General features: G+C 34.7%; 1 protein-coding gene across 4 annotated transcripts in view; it reads right to left on the bottom strand.

Moving 5' to 3' along the window:
• The window catches only part of SUPT3H (SPT3 homolog, SAGA and STAGA complex component), a gene marked incomplete at its 3' end in the record, with an annotated part of 421,318 nt that overhangs the window by 297,169 nt on the left and 107,867 nt on the right, over positions 1–16,282 (bottom strand). The window contains exon 3 of one of the 4 annotated variants that reach the window (XM_079933093.1): positions 6,576–6,612. The exons of the other annotated variants lie outside the window; for them this stretch is intronic. The remainder of the gene's footprint in view (positions 1–6,575; positions 6,613–16,282) is intronic. 4 annotated transcript variants of the gene reach the window in all.

The raw sequence follows: 16,282 nt of genomic DNA, 5'->3' as shown, positions 1-16,282 counted from the left end.
TACGCGGGCCTCTCACTGCTGTGGCCTCTCCCGTTGCAGAGCACAGGCTCCGGACGCGCAGGCTCAGCGGCCATGGCTCACGGGCCCAGCCGCTCCGCGGCCATGTGGGATCTTCCCGGATCGGGGCACGAACCCGTGTCCCCTGCATGGGCAGGCGGACTCTCAACCACTGCGCCACCAGGGAAGCCCTAAACAAGGTGCTCTTAAAAGCTCAGATCAACTACTACTTCACTGTCACAGCACTTTACGGATTATAGTTATTTGATGGCCTTTTATTATCTTTTAAGTGGTGGCTTTCTATAATAATAAACTGTAAGTTCTATTGGGGAGGGACTATATCTTTTTTGTATTCTACCATTCCCCAGGGCCTAGACAAGCGTCTGAAATAATAAATATTTGCTAAATGCTAAGGCAAGGAGACACAAGAAGATGTTGTCGCCCAGAAAACTCAGAGGATGTAACAGACTCTCAGGTCACCAAACATTCAATCTAGAGGAGCATTTACAGATGATTTACTTCAGTAGTTTCTGACTATACTCATCAGAGCCCTCAGATTCAACAAGGTGCCTCAAAGGACAGGAGGAGGGCCAGCCAGCAAGATGTCGGTCCCATTTACCACAAACTTCTGCCCTGGATCCAACCAAATCAGCTTCACTTTTATGCATTTTTACATGTTGTGTCTTCACACAACATTTCATTTGGGAAAAAAAAACCCTGAAAACCTCTGTGCTAAATAATTTCCAAATTCTGACCTGTAGGCCATCCATTCATATTGGATCCCTTCCTCCAGCCATCACTTCTAACATCCTAACATACTAATAGAAACCACCCTGGTAACCCTGGCTAAAACCTCAAATCATCTTAATTCTCTGCTTCCTTTTTTCCTCCACATCTAATCAGTCACCAGATCCTGGTATTCCTCCCTCCCTTATCCCCATTTCCACTGCTGCCAGGCTAAAACAGATCTAGATCCTTTTTGTTCCTGGAATTACTACAGCAGCTACTGTAGTAATTACTACTACTACTGTAATTAATCCTATGCAGCTTACTTAACTCCAATCTCCCCTCCCTTAAAAACACCCACATTGAACTCTCTTTCACGTAGTACTTTTGTTGTATCCGTAACAGAAATTTTTGATGGATTCCAGTTTAATATCATAACAAAACCAAATTCCCCTCCCTGGTTTTTAAAATCCTCCTTCTACAGCCTGCCCCAAACACCTATTCAACCTAGTAGACTTCCTTCTTCTTTGATCAGTTTTCTCAAAAGTACATCATCATTCAAGCAGGATGCTCTACACCTCTCCTCTCTGCCTATCTAAACCAGAGGTCCAAAGCCGCATGGCCTAAGTTCCCGAGGCACATCAGACACAGTAGAGTAGAACTTCGTGTTCTTAGTTTGACAAGTGTAAACTACAGGAGCCATCTTTATATCTGACGCATTCTCTGTACTTCTTAGGTACATTAAATCTTGGCATAAAATCTCACAATTACACAACATAAAATTACTGAGGTTATGAAAGACATTAGATAACATATACCCTACAACCTGCATTTTACAGATGAGGAAATGAAACTCAAAAAAGTAAGCAACTTGTTCAAGGTCACACATCAAAGTTAGTGGTAGGCCAGGAACTAGACCACTAGCAGCTCAGCACACCCCTTTTCCTTCTAGTCCAGCTCTATTCCAACTATCTTCAGAGGAGACCTTACAGTGTACAAGGGCTTATGACAGGGCTCTACACTCAGACTGCAGGAGTTTGAATATAGGTCATAAAGCTTACTGGAAAAAAAAAACCTGGTTACAGTAATTTTTAGCTATTTGCCTTCCTACCTGTGCAGAATGGTAACATTCACTTAACAAATATTTACTGAGCACCAGGGATAGAGCAGGGAACAAAACTGACTAAAATATCCACCTTCATGAAACAAACACTTTAGTAGGGGAAAGTGATAAAATATGAAAGAATGAATGAATGAATAAGTTAAATATTTACAGTGTTCAGGGGACCAGGAGATGAGAAGCAACCAACATCCAAGAGATGAGTAGAAGTGACTAAATAGGTAAATAGAAGAGTGAGATTCTCAAATGCAAATGAATAATGACTTTCAACAAGAAAGGTGATCAACTGCGTCAAATGCTATTAATAGGTCAAGGAAGGTAAGCACTGAAAAACGCCCACTAGATTTAGCAATACAGAGGTCACTGGTGACCCTGAGCAGTGCACTTTTGGTGGAGTGATGGCAGCAAAAATCTGAATGAAGTGAATTCAAGGGAAAGGGAAGGTAACTGGAGATGTGAGAACAGACAACTCTTTTGAAGAGTTCTGTTAAAAAGGGAGCAGAGTATTGGGGATGGTGAGAGTGATGTACGATCAGTATGCTGTGGTTGTTGCTGCTGTTTACTGTTTAAGAGGAAACTTATGCAACTTCGTATGCTGTTGATCAGTAAAATAAGAAACAAAAAGAAATGCTAGTGTAATGTCTTTGAGGAGGTGAGAGAAAATAGAATCAAATGCATATGTGCAGGGGTTGGCCTTAGATAGGAGTACAGATAGTTCATCCACAGTAAGAGCTAGGAAGTGGGCATAGACAGATACAAATGGGTATGTATATTTGGTGCTGGGAACTTACTTAAATTTTCTAGTAAACAGTTTCATCCTCTCAATGAAATAGCAAAGTTAGCAACTGAGAGTAAGGATAAGGGAAGAGGTGTTGAAGGTTTACGAAGAAAGGAGAATGTATGAAATGGTTATTTTAAAAAATGGAATAGGGAATGGACTAGGAGAATGAGAGTTTGCAAAGAAGTACAAGTTGAGATTAGTGGTCATGATTTAAATCAGAACATCAGTATTGTGTGTTTTCTTCAGACACATTGACTTGTGCCTATGTAAGCACAGAGAAGGCAGAAAGGTGAATTTAATCCAAGGAAGGAGGGAGAGAGGAGCAAAAGAACTGAGGAGGGAGGAAGGAGAAAGAGCAAAAGAGACTGAAGAGTTGAGAGCATCTGCATTGTGATGATTATAATGACAAACTATAGTCTATAGATAGGTAAAGGAGGAAGGTAAGAATTCAAGGACAAGAGAATAAAGAAGTGGCCAAATCAATGGGTTTGTTAAATTGGAATACTAAAGAGGTATGCTATAAAGAGAAACAGAAGTGATCAAAGAGGAGAAGTCTTGAAACCGAATTTATAAAATCGTTGCCAATATTGATAATAACAAGATTAAAAATGGGACCAGGGAAATTAGTAACTAAAGTAAGGTGAAAGACAAGATGTTTGGATCCAGAAAGTATCCATTACTACACATATCCATTTACATATTAATCAACTCTACAGAGATTTTAACCTCACAAGACTTTAAAACCCAAAAGGGAAAAATTATTATCTTATGAGTAGAGAAGGTAAAGTTCAGGGAAGTTAGGTAATTTGATAAGGTCACAGATGTAAGAGGATAATATAATGATCTCATTTTCCCATTAAAATGCAATTAAATTTGAAACAAATAAAAATGTAACCCAAACTCTCAAATGTTGAGAAATTTAAAAATACAATGTCAAATAAATGTCTCAAAAAAGAAATTATAACAGGTATTAGAAAATATTTAGAATTGGCTGACAATGAAACTCATGTACCAAATGTGATACTGTGATTTATAATAAAAAATATGTATTTGATCTTCACCCCAGTTCCTGGCAGACCTCCTAAAACTCTGTGACATCCTAAGTGTTTAGAGTAACAAAGGTTTCTTTTTTTGTGTTAAAGAGGTGACTTGGAAAGCCCCTAGGTAACCTAAAGATGAGGCTGGTTGCCAAGGTCAGAACTTTCAGTCCAGCACTCCTCTCTCTCTACCTCCACTGGGGAGGGGAGAGGCCTGGAAATTGAGTGCTATCACCAATGGCTAATGATTTAATCAATCATACCTATGTATTGATGCCTCCATAAAAACCCAAGAGGACTAGATTCAGAGAGCTTCAGGGCTCTGAACACATGGAGAGTCCAGGTGAGTGGTGCACTCAGAGAACATGGAGTTCCTGTGCCCCTTCCCACATGCCGGGCCCTATGCATCTGGCTGTTCCTGAGTTATATCCTTTTATAATAAACTGGTGACCTAGTAAGTAAAATGTTTCTCTGAGTTCTGTGAGCCGCTCAAGCAAATTAATTGAACTCACGAGAGGGGACTAATGGCACGATGTGTGGCTGGTCAGTCAGAAGCACTGGTAACAACCTGGACTTGCGACTGACATGTGAAGTGGAGGGAGTGGGGAGTCTTGAAGGACTGAGCCATTAACCTGTGGGATATGGCTTGGTGGTGTGGAAAAAAAACACACACATTGGAATTGATGTTAGAATCATACCAAAATGTGGGATACAACTAAAACTATAGAAAAAAGGCAAAAAGGCATACTTTAGAAGATGAAATATCAAAGTGATCTGTGTTCTAACTCAAGATGCTGCAGAGGTAGGGAGTGAGTCCGAAGAAAGGCAAAGAAAAGAAACAGCTATGAGGGCACAAACAATGAAATAGAAAACAATGAAAAAAATTAGTATCATCAAAACTAAAAGTTACTTCCCTGAAAATAGCTTACACAAGATTGATCAAGCAAAAGGAAGACACCGTATTAGGAATGAAAAGGACAACACTGCCATACACAGAGAAAATACTATATATACCTTTAGTAAAATATATCTGAAAACAAGATGAACTGGACAGTTTCCTAGAAAATTGTAATTTAATAAAATGAATAAAAAAAGAAACAGTAAACCTAAATAGACCCATGGCTGTTAAGGAAACTCAATCTGCAGGTAAAAAAGCAAACCAAACCCTTACCCCTCTACAAACACACAAACATACAGACACACACACAACAGGCCTAGACAGTTTCATAGCTGAGTTAAATAAAACCGTCTGCAAACACATAATCTTAACCTGATATCAATGGTTCTAAAGAGGCATTAAATGGGGAAATTTCTCCTCTCTGCTAGAATTGTTCATGGCTGTTTATAAGGAAGACCTAAACACATAAGGGTTTTGGTTGGTTTGCTTTCATATAACGAGAAGCCCAGAGGTAAGTGATTGCTGATATTGGCTTAATGGCTACATTATTTTCCTACTGCTGATGACACAAACTAGGAGGCTTAAAACAACACAAATGTACTATCTTATAGCTCTAGAGATCAGAAGTTGGAAATGGGTTTCAATGGGCGAAAAACAAAGTTGTCAATAGGCTTGCATTCCTTCCAGAGGCTTGAGGTGCCTTTTACAGATTCTAAAGCTTCCTGTGGTACAATGCTGTGGAAAACAGTATGGCAGTTCCTAAAAATTTAAAATAGAATTATCATACGACCCAGGATTTCACTTCTGGGTATACAGGCAAAATGACTGAAAGCAGAGTCTCAAAGAGACATCTGAACACCCACGTTCATAGCTGCGTTGTTCATAATAGGTAAATCATGGAAGCAACCCAAGTATCCATCTAAGGATAAATGGATAAGCAAAGTGTGGAATATAACAATGGAATATCATTCAAACTTAAAAAGGAAAGAAATTTTGACACATGCTACAACAGAGGTGAACTTGGAGTCCATTATGCTAAGTTAAATAATTCAGTCACAAAAAGACAAATGCTGTATGACTTCACTTATATAAAGTACTTAAAGAAGTCAAAATCATAGAGACAGAAAATAGAACAGTGGCTGCCACGTGCTGAAGGAGGGAGGCGATTGGGAATTATTGTTTAATGGCTCTCGAGTTTCAGTTTTACAAGACAGAGTTAGGAAGATAGATGGTAGCAATACTTGAGAAACATTATGAATGTATTTAATAACACTGAACTGTACACTTAAAGATGATTATGATGAAATTTTATGCTATGCGTATTTTGTCACAATAAAAAAATTGGAGAAAAATTTTTCAAAAAATACACACACACACACACACACACACCAGTTTAGCCATACAAGTGCCATTCTCCTCAATGCTGTAAAACAAGAGTCAGAAAAAGAAAACAATTCTGTTTGCCACACAACTCAACTATGTATATGCCCTGTCAGTGTACGTTCAGATTCAGTGTATGTTCAGACTCATTTAGCTTGAGCACATCACCACACAATGTGTCTAGAGAGACTGAGTATGATTTTGAAACAACAAGACCCCTCAACACAAGCATTCTGGTGTTCAACTGAATCTAAAGCAAACTGCTGGATGAAGAATACGACAAATGCATATTACGAAGTGGATTACTATCTACAACACCTACTATAACACATAAAAAGCCATTTAAATTTAATATGAGAAAGATCAATGCCTCAAAAGAAGAATGAACTGTTTGTAACTCACAGAAGAGCAACTATAAATAGCCCAAACCTTTGAAAAAACGTTTATGTTTACTAAAAAAAAATTGTAAATTAAATACACTATAATTCTATATTGGTAATAATAAAACAGATAAACACTAGTGTTGGTAAAGCTGTTGGAGAAACAAGTTTTCATAGCCACTGTTTTAATAAGAGTATAAATCAATACATTCATAAAGCAATTTGGTAAAACTCATCACAACTTTAAATGACCAACCTTGTCGAAACAGTGGTTTCACTTCCAGGTATATATCCTGTAATAATAAATTGAACAAATTATCAGGAACAAAGAAGTCCATTAAGTGTTGGCTAAAATATTTAAAAGCTGGAAACAATCCAAATGTCCAATAGAGACTGCCAAGAATAGATAACTATGCAGATATAAAAATAACAAAGGAGACTTGTAAGTAATGACAAGGAAAGATGTCCACAACCTATCACAAGGTTTAAAAAGGTTTTATGTCTTTGTTTCCAAAATTAAAAGTTTTATTCATCTTTCTGATTATAAAGATAATTTTGAATATGTGTGTAATACAGAAAAGATCAAAAGAAGAAAAATCATCCTGAATTTGTTTAGCAAATAATCTTCTTGGGTCACTAGGAAGATTTTTAGTCTAAGTCATAAAAAATTACTCCAAATTGAGAATTAAGATAATAGTCTTCAGTACAAAATCACTATCATTTTAACCTAAAGATCTCTTAAATTCTCATACAGGAATTACTATACTATGGAGAACCTTGAAAGTTGGTACTATTGAAAGTTAGTACCAACTTGAAAGTTGGTACTAGGATTTATTTCGAAGTTTCTAAAATTTGTGTAAATTTACAAAATTTACCACTCAAAGATAAAAATCCACATCAATAATGTGAACAACTATGCCAACACAACAGCATTCAAAAGACTTTTGAGATTGGGAAACTTAAAAAAAAAAAAAAAAAAGTCAATAGACTGAAAGCAATTAACTCCAGGAAGAGATTTTAAACAATAAAGCAATATATAAATGAGCAAACATAGCTCACAGCTATGGTATCAAACGATTCAGTGACCACCCAAGTACATAACAGCTCAGAAGAAAGAAATGGGTTTTCCACAACACGTTATGAAAAAAATTTAAATATCTGACCACACACATTCCCAATCCATGTAGTTACAGAGGAGCGAAAATAACAGGAAAAAAATAACAGGAAAAATGATATAAAAATGAAGAAAAGTATAAATTATGCCAAATGCGAGAGTGATTTGATGGACAGCAATCAAAAAACTGACAATAATAAAAAACTAATAAAAGGAAATCATCATTATCTGAAAGAAATACAGAAAATTTTGTCTAGAGATGAATTTTACACTAAAAATACATAAATTTTGATCATAAAGTATAGACTGTTTTGAAATAGAGAAAAAATGTTATCCCATTCCAGACATTTGTGAAAATTCAGAAAAAACACATTTGTGACAACATTAAGGACAGTCAATAGCATCTGTTTATATAACTGAACAGAAGTCAAATGCTTTCACATAAAACATAAGTATCAACAATTTTTATAATCATAACTTACTACAAGGTACCAAAATTCACATGTAACTATTTACAAAGTTAACAGCCATCACCTTATATAGATATACTGTCAAAGAAACAGAGCTCCAGTTAATTTAAGAAACCCCAAAACAAGAAAGACCTTTAAAAATCACACTATTTTTTGACATCTCAACGTGAAAATCTTACTCTCTTTCACTTATAATATGAATTGGTGGGGAACATTACAGATTAAGTACAAACTGTGTGTATTATTAATAAGACACTATTAGTACAGTAGAAATCAGCACAGATGAACATACTAATCAGCAGCCTAATTACAACACTTTGATCTTCGCTTAATGTTAATAACAAAAAGTATGGAAAATAGCTCTTACTCATTCTTATCATCATTATTTCAAAGCTAGGACAGTGTAATCAGACATGTTCTTACAGCACTTTCTTACAGTCCAAAAATATTTTTATTCATTCTCACCAAGTACAAAATATCTCATTTGTATAAGAAAATGTTTTAATGTTCCTCATACCACTAAAACATACAATGTCTTTAGTATATAGTACATTTACATTTACTTTGAAAACATAATCTTGTATTTAAAAACAAAATGAAGGAGTATGTCCTTGATAACTGGCTAAAAAAAGTCTGTCAAAAATAAAAGAAATGGGCTTCCCTGGTGGTGCAGTGGTTGAGAGTCCGCCTGCCGATGCAGGGGACACGAGTTCATGCCCCAGTCTGGGAAGATCCCACATGCCGCGGAGCGGCTGGGCCCGTGAGCCATGGTCACTGAGCCTGTGCGTCCGGAGCCTGTGCTCCGCAACGGTAGAGGCCACAGCAGTGAGAGGCCCACGTACCGCAAAAAAAAATAATAATACAATAAAATAAAATAAAAAACAAATGAAAAACAAGGAACCTCAGAGTGCAAGCAAGGAAAAAGCAGAACTATGGGTATGTACAGTAGACTATCACTTCCCCAAGTTTTATAAATCGTATTTGATGATTAGAACAAAATCTATAACACCATCTGATACTAAACATGATATGTAAAAGGGAGGAAGGTAAAGGGACCTAAACAGAAATAAGGCTTCTACATGTCACTTGAAGTAAAAAATAGTTGATACCAGTAAATTAAGATAGCTCATATATGTATATTTTAATACTCAAAGCAACCAACCACTATGAAAATTATACAGAATTATAGAAAATACACTCAAAAATACTATAAAAATACCAAGATTTAATCCCAAAAAATGTTCAAGTACACATAGGAAAGCCAGAAAAGAGAAACAGAGAAATGAGAAGAAGGAAAATAACAACAAAAAATAAAGTGAAAGATAAGCCATCACATATTAATAAGTAACTTAAACGGAAATGGTAACAATTCACCAATTAAAATAGCACAGTTTGGCAGAGTGGTTAAAAACACATGAAAATAATTCTTTGAAAGCAAAAGCTTGAAGAAAGACATACCAAGTAGACATTAGTTAATAAAAAGCAGGAGTGACTATATTAATATCAGATAAACTAGATTCCAGAACAAAGAAAATTGCAAGAGGCAAAGGAAGATACTACATAATGATGAAAGGATCAATCCGCAAGGAAGACATAACAATCCTACAAAAGTTCACACAACAATAAACAAGAGTCTCCAAATACATAAGGGAAAAATAGAGCTGCAAAAAGAGACAAATTCACAATTATGACTGGGGGCTCAACAACCCCTTCTCAGCAAATGACAGAAGTATTCATCAGAAAATTATAAAGGATATAGAAAATCTGAACAGCACAACCAACAGGATCAAACTGAAACATATACAATACTCCACCCAACAATGGTGCCTGTGGAACATCCACCAAAACAGACTATACCCTAGGCTATAAAGTAAATCTCAATATATTTAAAGGTCATACAGATCATGTCATCCAAACATTAATGGAATCAAACTGGCATTCAATAACAGAAAGATAATGAAAAAAAATCTCTAAACACATAGAAATTAAATAGTACACTTCCAAATAATCCATGGGTCAAAGAGAAAGTCACAACAAAAAATTTAAAATACATAAAACTGAAACAACATAAAACAGAACACATCTATTTTTGTTCAATGTGACAAAAGCAGTGTAGAGAAAGAATCTGAGCGCATTACATGCTAATAGCATCAGAAAAAAGTATGGTATAAAGTGAATGATCTAAGTTCTTATCTCAAAAAGCTAGAAAAAAGAAGAGGAAATAAACCCAAAGCAGGCAAAAGAAAGGAAAAAATAAAGACAAAAAAATTGAAAGTAAGAAAATAGAGAAAATCAATAAAAGCTGGTTCTTAGGGGAAAAAAATGCATGAAATTGATAAACTTCTAGGAAGACTGACAAAATAGATAAAAGACAAATCACAAACATCTGGAATGAAAAGGAGGACATCACTACAGACAATGCAGCCATTAAAAGGATAATAAGGGAATACTACAAACAACTTCATGCTATAAATTTGACAATTTAGAAAGAGACTAATTCCTTAAAAATCAAACACTACCAAAACATAACCAAGATGAAATAGATAATATGAATTGTCCTATAATAACTAAAAAAATTTAACTCATAATTTAAAAGCTACCTCCAAGATCACCAGGCTGAAATGTTTTCAGTAGAGAATTCAAGCAAACATGTGGAAAAGAAATAACATCAATTTTCACAATCTGTTCAAGAAAAAGAATAGAGAAACTGATTCTCATTTTATAAGACTAATATTATCCTGATACTAAAACCAGACAAAGTATTAACAGAAAAAGATAACCACAGTTCATTTTCTCTCATGAATGTAGATGTTAAAAAAAAAAAAATATTAGTAAATCAAACCTAACTACATATACGTCATGGTCAAGTGAGATTTATTCCAGGTATGCAAGGATGGTTCATCAGTTTAAGAAAGTAATGTAATCCATCATACTAACAGGCTAACAAAGAAAAATAATATGATCCTATCAATTGAGGCAGAAAAAGACATTTGACAAAATCCATCATCATTTTGTGATTAAAAACTCTCAGCAAGTTAGGAATACAGGGAAGCTTCCTCAACATGATAGAGAGTATCTGCACAAAACTTAGAGCTAATGTTGGACCTAATGGTAAAAGACTAAATTCTTTCTCCCAAAGACTGGGAACAAGGCATACATGTCCATTTCATCACTCTTACTCAACATACTACTAGAACTTCTAGATATTTCAATAAGGCAAGCAAAAGAAACAAGCGGCATATAGATTGAAAAGGAAGAAATGTAACTGTTTTTAGAAAATACTATTTTCTACAAAGAAAATTCCACAGAGTCTACCAAGAAACCTCCTAGAACTAATAAATGAGTTCACTAAGGTTACAGACTACAAGATCAACACACAAATATCAAGTTTTTCTAACCACTAAAAATGAACATGTGAAAATAATTTTAAATACGCCAAATTATAATAATTCCAAAGAAAATGAAATACTTAGATATAAGTTTAATAAAATATGAACAGGAGCTATATACTGAAAAGTATAAAATGTTGATGAATGAAACCAAGGAAGACCCAGATAAATGGAGAGACACTGTTTTCATGGACTGAGAGATAATAAACATAATAAAAAATGCCAGTTATCCCAAAATTTCAGGTTTAATGCAATACCTATTGAAATGAAAGCAAGGTTGTTTGTAGACATGAGGAATCTTATTCCACACTGTAGCACTAGAATAGATAAAATGATCTTTAAAAAGAAGAAACAGGACTTCTCTGGTGGCGCAGTGGTTGGGAATCCGCCTGCCAATGCAGGGGACACAGGTTCATGCCCTGGTCCAGGAAGATCCCATATGCCGCGGAGCAACTAAGCCTGTGTGCCACAACTATTGAGCCTGTGCCCTAGAGCCCGCGAGCCAAAACTACTGAGCCCACGTGCCATAACTACTGAAGTCCACACGCCTAGAGCCCGTGCTCTGCAACAAGAGGAGCCACCACAGTGAGAAGCCCGTGCACCACAACGAAGAGTAACCCCCGCTCACCGCAACTAGGGAAAGCCTGCGTACAGCAACGAAGACCCAACACAGCCATAAATAAATAAATTTTTAAAAAAGGAAGAAACAAATTGTAGGAAGACTCACTCTACATGATATCAAGGACTATATTTAGGTACAGTAATCAAGACACTGTGATACTGCTGCATGGATAGAGACACAGAACAGTGGAATGGAATGAAACAGAGAACACAGATATAGACACAAATATAGTCTACTGATTCACAAATACAAATCAGTACAATGGAGAAATTATAGCCATTTCAACAAATGGTGAGGGAGCATTTGCACACAATAGGCAAAGAAATATATCTCAACCTAAACTTCATGCCTTATACAAAAATTAACTCAAAATGGATCACAGTACTAAATGGAGAATATCAGAATTTTAGGAAAAAAAAAAAACAGGAGAAAATCTTTGGGATGTAAAGGCTAGACTTGATACCCAAAGTATGATCCACAAAAGGAAACATTATAAATTGGACTTCATAAAAATTAGATCTTTTGCTCTATAAAAGACCCTGTTAACAGGATGAAAAGACAAGCAACAACAAGAAAAAAAATGGGAGGAAAATATTTGTGAACCACATATCTGACAAAGGACTAGTACGTACATCTAAAAGGAACTCTCAAAGCTCAACAGTAAAACCACAAATAATCCAATTAGAAAACAGCAAAAGGTAACACTTCACAGAAGACGATATACAGATGGCAAATCAGCACACGAAAAGATGTCCAACACATTAACCATTAGGAAAACACAAATGAAAACCCCAAAATTATCACTAAGTGCCTATCAGAATCACTAAAATAAAAAACAGCAGCAATACCAAAGGCTGGCAAGGATACAGAGAAAACAGGTCACTCACACATTGTTGATGGTAATGTAAAATAGTACAGATACTCTGGAAAATAGCTTAGCGGTTTCTTAAAAAGCTAAATATGCAGTTACCATATGATCTAGCAATCATGCTTTTGGGTATTTATTCCAGAGAAATTTAAAACTAATTTTCACACAAAATCCTATAAAAAAATGTTCACAGAAGCTTTATTTGTAATAGCCAAAAACTGCAAAAAAAAAAAAAACCCAAAACAAACCAAAAACCCAGATATCCTTCAATGGGTGAATATTAAACAAACTGTGGTACAGCCATACCATGGAATACTACTCAGCAATAAAGAGCTATGAATTATTGATACATGCGACAACTTGAATGAATGTCCGTGGAATTATGCTGCATGAAAAACCTGATACCAAAGATAACATACTGTAGAAATCCACTTAACTTTCTTTAAATGGTAAAATTAAAGAAATAAAGAACAGATTCGTAGTTGCCAGGAGATAAGGATGGGGATGGCAGACATGGGAAGCAGCTATAGAAAGGTAATAAAAGGAATCATGTGGTAATGGAACTGTTCTGTATCTTGACTGTAGTATTAGATATACGGAACTATGCGTAATGAAATGCACACACAAGTGAACTATATGCAATAAAAATACACACACACACAAATGAGTACAAGTAAAACTGCAGAAATCTGAATAAGATAAGTGGATTTTATCAATGTCAATATTCTGATTGTGACAGTGTACTACACTTTTGCAAGATGTAGCTACTGAGGGAAACTGGGTAAAATATAAACAGCATCTCTCTGTACTATTTTTTACAACTAAATTTGAATCTACAAACATCTCAAAGTTAAAAGATAATTTAAAAAACAAATGAAAGAAAAAGAACCTTGTTATATAACAAATAAACTAAAGCTAAGCTGTATGCTATATCAAATTCCAGGAAATTCTGAATCAATGAAGTCTCAAAGTAGCAAATATTTTAACTTTAAGAATGTATTTACTATACTTACTGCACAAACATATTAATAAAATCAAATTCAGAATTCTATTTAAGAACTTACTGTGAAGCTCAAAATTCCAAGTTTATTTTAAATTTCTTAATCAAAAACATTACTGTAACTTTAATTTACACACACACACACACACACACACACACACACACACACACACACACATATATTTTTTTTTTTTTAGTTTTTTGGCTGCACTGCGCAGCTTGTCGGATCTTAGTTCCTTGACCAGGGATGGAACCCGTGCCCCCTGCATTGGAAGCACAGAGTCTTAACCACTGGACTGCCAGGGAAGTCCCCATAACTTTAATTTAATGATGTTAAATTACAAGTTACAATCTTATAAATATGATATACTTATCAAGATTAAATTACATGAAAAAATCATAATAAAATATGCCTAAATATTTGAGTTGAAAAATATATAATATGTATATACTAAGTTTAGGACACATAACTGATAATCCACCAAAAACACATTTCTTGAACCAAATTCCACAAAGAGTCAAAGGTAGTATCTTTTCAGTTAAAATTCATTATAGGATTCAAAATCAAACATAATATGTAGTCATATAAAATGTAAATATGTCCTCTTAAAATTAATCAACATCATTCTTACCATCCACTATTTCTGAAGCTTTCCCGTTCCCATTGTATAGCCTAATTTAAAATGCTGTCATTACCCATATGTAAGTACTCCCCCTAAACAGCATGAAATTCTCTCAATGGGATTATTAAAGGATCTACAGTATCTCATGGTTTGAGCAGAACCAACTATGACACAGTGAAAAAAATGTTTCTCCCTGTGTGGTTCTGCCACCACCCACATACAGAGTTTACTATCAAAAAACGAAAAAAGTACTGACACTTCACACTATATAGCATCTTGGCACCAATTAATCTCAAATAAATTAAATCTCTATATGTTATCATCATTTCACGAAAGGACAAATAGGGATATAACAATTAAAAGTATACCAAATTTTACAGAGTATTAATACAGGCAACAAAATTTACTTATTATAATGTCTATCATTAACATTACGGTAAATTTTGAATGAGGAAAGAACAAAAAGTTATTCATAATTATGTATCTTTTTGAACATATACAACTTTCCCAACTGTTTAGTTTATTTTTAAACACTTTTTAATAATCAACTGAAAAGGGATTTTTATGTTCTTTACTACAAAGCCAAAAGGACATTTAGGCAAAAATAGCTACCTGATTTAGTCTACATATTATGGAATTTCTTATATGCCTTAATTTTCAAGGCTGAGGTTCAACATCAAAGCACACTAAGACCTATTCAATCATATTGTCAATACCAACCCCAGCTGCAGTCACTAAGTGTTTTACCATTTATTAAAATTAAAACGTAAAAATGTTTGTATCCATTTCAAATATGAAGAGAGATTAGCTGGTTGGAATTTACCACTATCTTTTTTCCCCTACCACCCTCTTCCTCATCACTAAATAAGTGCTTAGCTAGTATACTTTTTTCCAACCCTGATGATATCTTGAAAGTTTATCTCAGGTCATTCATTAAGAATGCATACTACAACTCCATTTTTTCACAGAAACTGCAACAATTTTAATATATTTGATCCTCATCATACTTTTAAATATGTATGAAAACCTTACTATACCCACATATCAGACACATTCCCAAAAGACACACAGACATACAGCTTTCCCTCCCCCTTTCCACATGGCTATAGTGGTTTATTAGTGAAACTAAAATACACAACTAAAAAACTCCCTATTTTACATAATAGATGACTAGCGTGAAGCAAACTGTTTAGCACAATTGGAGAGGGAGCATAAATCCATTACAGGAAAGAAAACTAACCTAAATACTATCATCCTCATAAGACTTCAATATATCAAAGTACTCCTCAGATATGTGACAGTAAGTACTAGATTTACTGAGCACTTAAAACTACCAAGAACCATGCCTTTTACAGGTATTAACTAACCTTATCCTCTCAATAGTCCTACATACTACTGCTACAATTTCACAACAGATATATCAAATCCAGGAAATAATAACATCTTTGAGTTGAATGTATTAAAACTGTAAATTCTGTTGCAGAAAATGTTCCTGTTTTAAGGCAGCTAAATTGTTTTAGTTTTCTACCATCAAGGATACACTATGACTCATATATATATATATATATATATATATATATATGTATATATGAGTTTATATATATATAAAACTTTGTTTACTCATATACAGGAAAAAAGAACAAAGTGTGCATAATGATTCAATGTGCTGGTAAAAGAGGCTTAATACATTTTCAACTTTTTGATCTCTTTAATGATTTGTAGCCTATGAAATTAAAGAATACTGAAAATACTCTCCACTTACACTATCATAAAGCCTATTTAATTAACTGAAAAGGGAATAGTGAAAGAAAATATCCATTCAAAGTAAAGCAATCCAAGGACAGTTCCACATTCTATATCCATACAATTATTCCAAG

Source organism: Stenella coeruleoalba, assembly GCF_951394435.1.
Source record: "Stenella coeruleoalba genome assembly, chromosome: 10".
NCBI classification, from domain to species: Eukaryota; Metazoa; Chordata; class Mammalia; order Artiodactyla; family Delphinidae; genus Stenella; species Stenella coeruleoalba.
The sequence above is the reverse complement of the archived record's forward strand: the minus strand, read 5'-3'. Positions and strand labels throughout refer to the sequence as shown.